Source organism: Acomys russatus, chromosome 18 (genome assembly GCF_903995435.1).
Source record: "Acomys russatus chromosome 18, mAcoRus1.1, whole genome shotgun sequence".
NCBI classification, from domain to species: Eukaryota; Metazoa; Chordata; class Mammalia; order Rodentia; family Muridae; genus Acomys; species Acomys russatus.
This window is the reverse complement of record NC_067154.1, coordinates 35,175,364-35,186,090: the sequence shown is the minus strand read 5'-3', so window position 1 is coordinate 35,186,090 and position 10,727 is coordinate 35,175,364.

Below are 10,727 nucleotides of genomic sequence, written 5' to 3'. Positions count from 1 at the left end.
GTTTCTAATAAACAAGCCTGGTGTTGCTTTCAAAAATCAGAAAAAAAAAAGGAGTTTTGAAATAATCCTAGAACTTGAAAGCTTCAACAAGCTTAAGTATGAGAACGAGTCTAGGTAAGTAGCTTGTGCTAGATGAAGGGGAAGACTCTTGAAATCTTGTTTAAATACTTACGTGTTCAGAGAATGGCTTTCTCCTCCAAGGCATGGCTTGAAAGTGAAAATAATTGTTTTTCATACAATATATTCTGACCACAATTTTCTTTTCCTTGTCTCCTCCAAGAGCTTCACCACCTATCCAACTCTATTCCATCTTTCTATCTCAGTTTTGAAAATAAACAGGCAGGTGAAACAAACAAGAAAACAAAATAAATGAATAAAATTCAAAAGAAAACACATAAGAAACAGACATACACATATACCTTAAAAGCACAAAATCATAAGTATCATTCAAAGAGAAGATGAGTAATATTTTTAAAATGCCCAATCAAAGTTATATGAGATAAAAATCCACAGGAGGAAAAAAAAGAATTTGTTTTATGTTGGCCATCTTCTGCGGCCATGGGGCCAGTTTGAGTTTATAGAGCCACTGAGACCCCATTGGAGGAAACCAAATTTTCCTTTGGAAGCAGCTATCAATTGAAGTTAGCTTCTTAGATAGGGATGGGGGTTTATGTCCCCTCCTCGCTCTCAGTGCTGGAACCTCATATGACTTGGACCTCTTCAAACCCTAACATGTTTCCATTGCCTCTTTGGGCTCATATGTGCCTCAGGTCTATTGTTTTCTGGCGGATGATGAATGACTTGTCTTTTATCTTGAGCCTTTCTTTTTCTATATTTATAAAGTGAACTCAAGGTCTGTTCAAACCAATAGCTATCTATTTCATTCAAAATAATTTGAGAACAATGCAAATTAAAGTCAAAAGAATAGGATAGGATGAAAAAGGAACTATTACTAACCATGAAGGAAAACTAAGATGTAAATTATGATTATGTCTTTGGTTTTTTAAAGAGTAGTACAGTAGATACTTGGGATGGGGGAAGGAGCTTCTTTCTAATGGAGTGCCATCTAATAAAAGCAGTCATAAGGTTATATAATTCTTATTTTATGACAAATATTGTGATTATTGATTTGTAGGTTCACTTGAGGATCATTAGTGGATACCACAACCATAGAGTGACAATTTTTCAAGCAACAAAATATTAACACGGAGACAGTGAATCATCATCCCACAGGTCACTGACTATTTGGAAGGAGAAATAACTGCTACACTGAGATGTGTTACAGCGATTTCCTCAGTAAAATGAACGTACTTCACATTATGCACGGTGAAACAACCTGACATTACAGATCTCCTGGGAAACTGAATGTCAGGAACACAACGTCACCTATGAACTATTATTGCCCAGAGTGGTATTTGACCAAGACGGAGTTCTCAGCTATACAATTAGAGTTGAATTATGGCTAGTTCAAATTAAGATGTACTAAGAAAGAAATGACAGAATTTAGAGGAGGTAAACTTTTAATGTCTTTTATGTTGATTGCATGATGAAATGATGCATTTAGATATATTGGTATAAATTAAATTTTAACCTATTTTTAAATGAGCATAAGGATATTTTAGGTTATGCATAGGACACCAATTAAATCCTTAGTGAATGTGAGTGCTTTAATTCTGCCTTCCTTTTAACAAAACTGTAGGTGATAGAGCATCAAATTAATGATCCTAGGAGAAAGCAATTAAGCAATTCCAAATTGTGGGATGATGCACCCTACAACTGTCCTTACCTCTTCAGAAAGTCAACAGCATAGATTATGCAGGTGTTTAAACTTAGGAACTAAGAGACAGCATAACAGAGGCAGTGTAGCTACATCAGATTTTTTGGGTATGAAGGAATGCAATGGATGTAAATTGTATTTATGCATATATATATATATATATATATGCATATATATATATATATACACACACACACACACACACAAACACACATAGAGATAGAGAGAAACTGGATGACATTACAAAATAGTTGTCAATATTAAGGAGATATGGTAGTTTCACAGGATCGAGCTTATGTGTTATTGGCAGTCACATGGTCTAAATATATATCACATTTTCATATGTCTGAAAGCATGTACGAAAACAAAAACTTTATAATTGAGCAAAATAAAAATACTGAAACCACACAAAACTTATATTCTTTTTCTATGCATACACATTTTATTTTGTTTTGTTTTGAGTTGGGGAAATGGCTTATTTATAAAGTACTGGTCATGCAAGCATGAAGCTCTGAATTTTGATCCCCGACACCATACAAAAACTGACTAGTTGTAGTGTCCAGCTGGCAGTGGTTTCCAGTCATCACAATAGAGACAAGGCATCCCCAGGCAAGCAGCACAGCTGAACTAGATAAATTGATGAAAAGTATGCCTCAGTAAACATGTACATGCACACAACAACATGTATGCACACACACGTGCAAATGTATCACCATACATAGTCACCACACAAAGTTTTCCTCTTGAGATAAAAAAAAAAAAACATAAAAAAGTTGGACACAAGTAAGGTTGAGAATGTTTTGCATTCCCCTTTCCTGTTGCATTCTTTCTCCTTCTGTGTGTATTTATTTCTTAACCAGGTAAGGCCATGAAAAATCTACAAATAATAATATTAAATAATACAAAATGGTTAATTTATTTGCCTCTAATAATATTCTTATTACAATGATATTAATTTATATTCCTGTCTCTCTCTTTAGTTATATACAGTTGAGACTATGAACGTTAGACAATGATGAGGTACTTGCTAGCCTTCCATCATTATTATCCACTGTGTAATTTATACTAAAACAAAGTTTGAATAAAAACTGGAACTGAATAAAACTGCATCAAATACCCAGAGATCTTTATTTTTATTAGAAAGTCAAATAATGAAATGTTGCACTTGTACTAGTTTGCTGTTGGTATCCCCTTCCAAAGGCTTCACAACACTATGTCACCTAGGCACTATTCTATTTCTATGCTATGTAGTTGATTAGTTAGTAACTTTCTAATCATATAAATAAGCTTACTCTCTTTAATGTTGTAAGTTCAAGTCAGTCTTAAGAAACCAAGCAGAGAACACATTAGCCTCAAAACTTCACTGACAAACTGTAACACTGGCAACAATTTTTATAAGTTCTGCGTCTTAAATTTCAGTAGTAATCAATCTAAAATGAGTGGAACATACGAAAAAATTTCAAAATGCAATATCTATTTCTAACTTTCAGTTATATTTATATTTATTTGAATTTAGTATTGTCAGCACTTTTTAAAATTGCCATGAAAAAAAGATTGCTTCATGTATCTAATAAAATGTGCTGTATAAACTCACTTTGTTCCTTTTCACGTCCTGGGTACATGCAGGGTCTCAGCCATTCATGGTGAATATCTTTCTCTCCAAGAAGCCGGTAACAGATCAACACGTTTTGCGAGCTAATGAAGCAAGACCAAAAAAATACACATTGTGAGTAACACGTTAGAAGTAGCAAATTCTGAAGACACAGAAAGAAAGCAAGAGTAATTCAAGTGGATCCACTGTTTTTTCATAAGAAAAACTCATTATAAAGTTAATATATAATATACTGACATCATTATGTTTTCATATTTTACCTATTTATTCTCAATTAAGTTTTTCTCCACTGACAAATTATCCCACAGATAATGTTTACTTTCTAAAAAGAAACCTAACCTATACAAATTTTGTTAACTTCTGAAATTTATAAAGTAGAAAATTACATCTTACATTTGTTCCCCTTTTTATTTTTTATTTTTATATGTATTACAGAAAAGGTCCTCTAGATGGCAGCATTTACCATTGTTAGAAATTATTTTGTTAGTAATTTAACTCTAAAACTGACAGAATAATTGATAAAGTTCAATTTTTCCTCATTTGATCTATATGACCAAATAATGCTTTATCTATATGAGCACATATTTTCTAATTTACTAATTTGTTAATGCAACTAAATTTTACATATTTCCAAAAAACAATAAAGCTGATCTCAAAATATAATGATGCACATTATGAGTATCCTTTGGAGGAACTAAAGTAAGTTACATTGATGTGAAAATAAATATGAAAGAAATATTAACCAACCACGCTAATTTTACCTGCTTTGAAAGCTTACGTATGATTACATTTGGATGGCATTAGAGATGATTTGTTAGAATTTATAGTGTTAAAATCAAGACCAGTGTTTAATTTTATATTCAAAGTAATCAGTTTTAATGTTCTCACTTTTATCAGCATTCCAAAATTGCTACTCTATTCACAGTAGCTGAAAAATGGAAATAACCTAGAAAATCATAAACTAATTATAAAATTTTGGGCAGTCGATATTTGGTTAGTACATTTCTAAGTAGGTTCAATAATTTTAACTACTAAACTACATTATCAGTTTTAACTATATAGTGTGTATATTGTACACTGTTATAAAAATAACAAAGATTTACCATATATACTGGAAAAGTCTCTATGTTCAAAAACAATGATAGACAGGAATAAGATAAATAAAAGCTTGTGGTTAACCTATGGATTTTTCTATACCTTTTAAAAACTTAGAAGAGTTGTCAGTAGAGATTGGAAGAAAGATTTATTTTGTGCAGTGTTAACAAAGTGTATAGAACTAACATGGGTAATATTGCAAAAAAATTCCTAAAGACAACTCCAATGATATTATAACCTTTGCAGGGATAACTTAGAAATTCATATATAAATTCACTCAAGAATTTTACATAATTATATGAATTCAGCTAAATCAGCCCTAACTATGGCTTGAAGCCTAGTACAAGCTAGATAATACTTTGGTTTCAGTTTTGATATCATTTGGTATGTTTAAGTATGTTGAGTAAAAATGATTTATGTCTTAAGTTGGTTAGGATTATAGACAGCAATAGTTATAACCAAAAGCTACAATGTGAGATTTTGAGAAATTGTGGCTGAGTATTCCTGGATAGTGGTGAATGGGAACCAGGTATTTAGCCATCATAATTGTGAATACTCCTGTGAATAAACTTCATTTTGTTTATTATTTATTCCTCAACTCGCCATTGGTAACCTAATTTTATATAATGAAAACCTTCCTGCATATTCTTACTATTCACATGTAATTAGTTTGAACATTTCCTTGAAATATTTCCTTGAGACTGTGATCATTAGCCTAGCTTTAGTTCAGTATTTATATAAAGAAAAATGGAATCATTGGAGGACTTCACTGATTCTTGAGGTGGGATGGTAGGCAAATCTGTGTTATTGGAAGATACTTGCTTTGTTTCTAACCACGTAGGTAGAATCAGGATTGAGACATTTTCAAAAGCAGAGGAGCATGCACAATCTGTAGAATGTTCCTAAAGCTTTCTACCTATGCATTATGTTACCATGTTACTTCTAGTTGATGCTTGCCCTACACTCCCAGCACACAGTTCCCTACTGCACATCAGGGGTGTTGCCTCATTGTTCTGTTCTATGGACCCTGCCTTCTCAAGGGTACCAGATTCTCCATAGACTTGGTGCTCAATCTCAGCCCAATGTAAAACTAGAAGTTAACTCTGGAGATCTAAGCTCTGTAAGGGAGAATCAACCTGTGCCAAGTTAATATTTAAGCAATGCATACATCCTTAGACTGGCTAAGCAGTGAGATGGAGCCCAAACAGACTACTTGGGGGAACCGAAGAGCCAGATAAGCACAAATGCCTTTGTCTGCTTCCTGATGCGAGGTAGGAGCAAGAGGCTTCCCAATGCAACTGTCAGGACATGGTCACATATCCTGATTTTCCTACTGTATCCCCTGTGTGAGATTCAAAAAAGACAATTAAAAACATACTAGGGTGCTAATAAATTTGTGTGTGTCTGTGAGTGTGTGTGTGTGTGCATCAAGGTTGTATAATATATCAAGGTAACAGTATACACACACTAACACACACACACACACACAAAATCACTGATAAGCAGTCAAACTTAAGATAACTATAAGAAACAGTCAGATCTCTGTGAGTTTGAGGCCAGCATCATTTACAAAGCAAGTCCAGGAGAGCCACACAACAGCTGTCTCAAAAACAAAACAAAACAAAAAAAATGGAAAGAAACAAAAACAAAACAGAAAGAAAGAGAGAAAGAGAGAAAGAAAGAAAGAAAGAAGGAAAGAAAGAAAGAAAAGCAAGTAAGGAAGAAAATAAAATAAAATGGAAAGATATAAAAAGAAAACTTTTGACTCCCAGGATGCAAGAGAAAGAGACAAGTAGGATGCTGAGGTAGAGGCCGGGCAGTCCTGGGCTGTGGAGAAAGATTCTATCACTATAGATAATTAAATAAATAAATAAGTAAAAAGAAGGAAAATGACCAAAAAGAGACTTGATACCCTATATACAGCATATACAGGGGGAGGAAGTCCCCCTCAGTCACAGTCATAGGGGAGGGGAGTAAGGGGAAAATGGGAGGGAGGGAAGAATGAGAGGATACAAAGGATAGGATAACAATTGAGATGTAATATGAATAAATTAATAAAATATATTTAAAAAGAAGCAAAATGTAAAATTATAAAATGTAAAACAAATATTACTCTTCATGTTATCAAAGCAGAGAGATTCAGGGTAGAAGTCTTAACTATTAATAGCAAAATAAAGTTACCTCATAAGACAACACAGGTGAATTAGGTTTCAAATTGTATATATTCTTATCCTGGGTGTGTGTGTGTGTGTGTGTGTGTGTGAGTGTGTGTGTGTGTGTGTGTGTGTGTCTTGTCCATGTTTGATACAGTTTCCCTGCATAGTCCTAGTAGCCCTGGCACTCACTATAGAGACCAGGCAGTCTTGAAAGAGATCTGATTATATATTCTTAGATATGTATATATGTGTACATATATGTATACACATACAGACAAATATGTGTATAAATACATATATGTACAAGTATATAATATACATGAAGTTTTAACTTTTTAGTAGCTATTTTTCTCTAGTAGGCATCCTAAAACATATTTTAAGTAATGTAATTACATATTATGACACTAAATTTATCCATAGTATATTTTATAAGCATACCTTATTATTCTTCTATTCACTTTTTTAACAATTATGGTATTAACTTGAAATATTACTTTACATATAGGAGTTTTTAAAAATCATCTTTTGTTGTAACATTCCAAAATTTTGTCTCTGTTTTGTTGGTAAGGGAATATATGATTTGAAATTAACCCTCTCACTCTTTTAAGATAGCCATTAAAATGCCTTTCCTTCAAGCAGCTGCAAGGTACAGTAGATTTGACATAGGTCATAGGTGTGAAACACTGGTACTAAGGATCTGCTGATGTGGTGTTTGAAGGTTTTAAAACATAAACCTTTACTTTACTTCAAAATAATTCCTTGTAGTGCATAAATATATTATATTTACAAAGTATATTTTCCCAATTATTTTCTCCTAACTGAGCATTTTTATAAAGTACTTCTTATTGTATTTTAAATTAATATATTATATATAAAATTTTTCCTTTATCTGTTTTTATTTATTTTGGTTACCTAGTTTTCAGTTAGGCCCTGAGAATGTTACAGGCAGCCACTCCATGCAGAGGCCACGTTTTCAGTGCCTTGCCTGATTTAAAAACAATGCGTATTTCATAAAGCCATGAAAATTCACCAAGTCCTTCCTAACTTTTCACCCATCAGATCGTGGGCACAAGTTCATACATGGATGAATGCCATGGCATTGTGAAGGTTAAAACTTTGACAGGATCATCAACTATATATTCTACCAAATACCGTTTCCTTCTCCTCTTCCTTCCTTCTTTCTTTTTCTTTCTTTCTTTCTTTCTTTCTTTCTTTCTTTCTTTCTTTCCTTCCTTCCTTCCTCCCTCCCTCCCTCCCTTCCTCCCTCCCTCCCTCCTTTCCTTCCTTCAATCCTCCCTCCTTCCTTCCCTATTCCTTCCATCCTCATATCTGTCTGTCTGTCTGTCTGTCTGTCTGTCTTGTCAGGGTGTCATATTAACTATCGCCACATATGATGTGCAACGCACTATACAGCCGAGTTGTCCTCGAGCTTGCCTCAGACTCCAGGTCCTGCAATCATAGGCAGGATCTACAATGTCTGAATAGAAGATTTTTCGCCTTAAAATATTTAAGGACATGGAACTACACGAAGAATCACAGTTTTACACAAGTGGAGTGATACTGACTCAAATCCCAGACAAAGTGTAACAATGTCTGCTGAAGGAAGGGCAAGGTTAATATCTCCATTACACTGTTGCAGTGTGATTTGAAGATAAGCCTGGACTGCAGCTGTCAACAAAATGCAAGGCTTTCCTGACTCATCCTGATGCAGTGAGAAGAGGATCTTGTTTGAAATTTAGTTCTGAGAAACTATAAGAGGAAAACTAGGCTCATTCTCCCTGCTCTACATGAGTAAGTCTATTTATGTGCACCTTATGTAACGAACTGGGCCTCTAGAGGAAAATCATGTGAGTTTGGGTTTTAAAATAAAGTCTGGAAACACTGAAAGAACAAGAAAGGAGGGAGATGGACGAGGAATGTTGCCCAAGATTGTTGTCCCAGATACAGCAACAATAAATGCTTATTAATGAAGATATAAAAAACTTAAATTGTATTATCATGTTTAATATGCACTAATAGATTATTTTTTCTAATTAGATTTTGGCAAATGCAGTGGTGTTAAAATGTATACTAATGAGTCTGGTTTTATGTACCAATAGAGTTTTTTTCAAAGCAACATGCATATTTAATTATTCATATCATTGTGCATTAATCATTTGTCAAATGTGGATTGAAAGATAATACTCAACATTTTAATCTAATTTTATCCTGCGGAATCAAGAAAAGCTTTCTATATTTTGCTTAAAGTTACTAACTTTAATGAAACTATTTAGTTCGAAACATTACATAAGTATATTTCCACTTAAAACAAACTCTACAACTTCCTACACAACCATTAGCTACTTCAGCCATATTGATGTACTGTGACAGAATTGCCTATATAAAATTGAAATCTTCTATAATCCGTGAAAAAAAATGCGAGTTCAATATATTTTCAAATTTATGTAGTAATCATGATAGAATGGTAGTTCTGAAAAGTGTCAGTTTACACTCTAATAATGTTAAAGGTACCAATCTGATGCCTATAATCTGTGTCAGTCATGAAAACATAGCAAACTCTTTTAAATTTAGATCAGTCATTCAAAGAGAGTGAAAGATGTCACCAGGGTTCCATGATGATTTGATTACCTGCATTATGTTGCCTTTAAAAAGTGAAAGAAAAAAAAATAGTAAAGGAGAAGAAAGACAGTCAAAAGTAAGAACTGATTATAACCAAGGAAGCAAAAGAATTACCCAGGAATGCACTTCATCACTTTGCACAGCCTTTGGAAGGTGCTAATTTCTTCTTGTGGTGCTAAAACCCGGCATTGTCATTTCCCAAGAGTAGTAATACACACAGTCCTTAACATCTTTAACACATCTCTTCCTAGGGAGAAGCTTAATCTTTTGTGAAGTGGCTCTAGTGATGCTGCTTTGACATCACAGACCTGTGATTGATACAATGTTATATACAGTGTCACATCTGGATTAAATTTACAAGCATAGAGCACAAAAATATTTTTATTTAAATATTAACATTGAGTGGAATGTAGAAGTCGTTTTATTATGGTCTTAATATCCTTGATATTTGACCACTCTCAACATAACAGCCTATGTCTTTCATGTGAAATGTAACTTGTAGGAAAAAACATTTATAATCTCTGTGTGAAAGGTAATTTTTAAAATGCTGTGTGATAACTAGAAAATCATACACAAGAATCCAATTAAGTTGAACTTCTTAATAATTCAGGTTATTATACTCCATTGCATGAAAATTATTGTTTAATATATAAATAGAATGATGTTAAACTTATGGATATGAATTCCATTAACTCTACATCTGTTTCTATATGAATTTGAAGGCATTTTAGTCTTCAGCTAACAGGCAGACAAGCAGAGGTGACTTAGCTTCGTAAGTGCCCCATGACCTAGATAGCCAGGAGAGAGCAGTGCATCTCTTAGTACAGCCCAGATGTTATAATTCTTGAAGTACTAATCAGTTAGAAACCATGAAAGCATCATAATTCCTGTATGAAAAAATATGTATGGCCAATGATGAGTGAGTCTTAAGTAAAGAGATCTAGTTTGATACACACAGACAGACAGACAGACACACACACGCACACACACACACACACACACACACACATACATACAGTAGACTATTTATACACAGCAAATTAACTGGCAATATAATATATTTAAATATTCCAAAATATAGAATAAAATACAGCTTAAGACAACAGGTATTTTCACACTGAAATTAAAAAATATTACACTAAGTCACATTTATATGGTTATATTTTAAACAGCATAGTGTATTTTAAATCATATAACTAATTATGTGGTGTTTGAGGCAGAAACTCCAAATTAAATAGCAAAGAGCTAGTTAATATGTAATTTTCATTTAGAACTACTAACAAAATAATATTTCTCATTGTAGAGTTCAACAGCTGAAAAAGAATACAGTAAGTAATCTAGTGCAATCTACTATTAAGAGGTTAAGGAATTACATGGTTAAGGGATCCCTAACGTTCAAATATCTAAAATAAACTCAAGATAGAGGGTCCAGACACAAGAGCTCTATTTCTCTGTCTTAGCCTCCTTT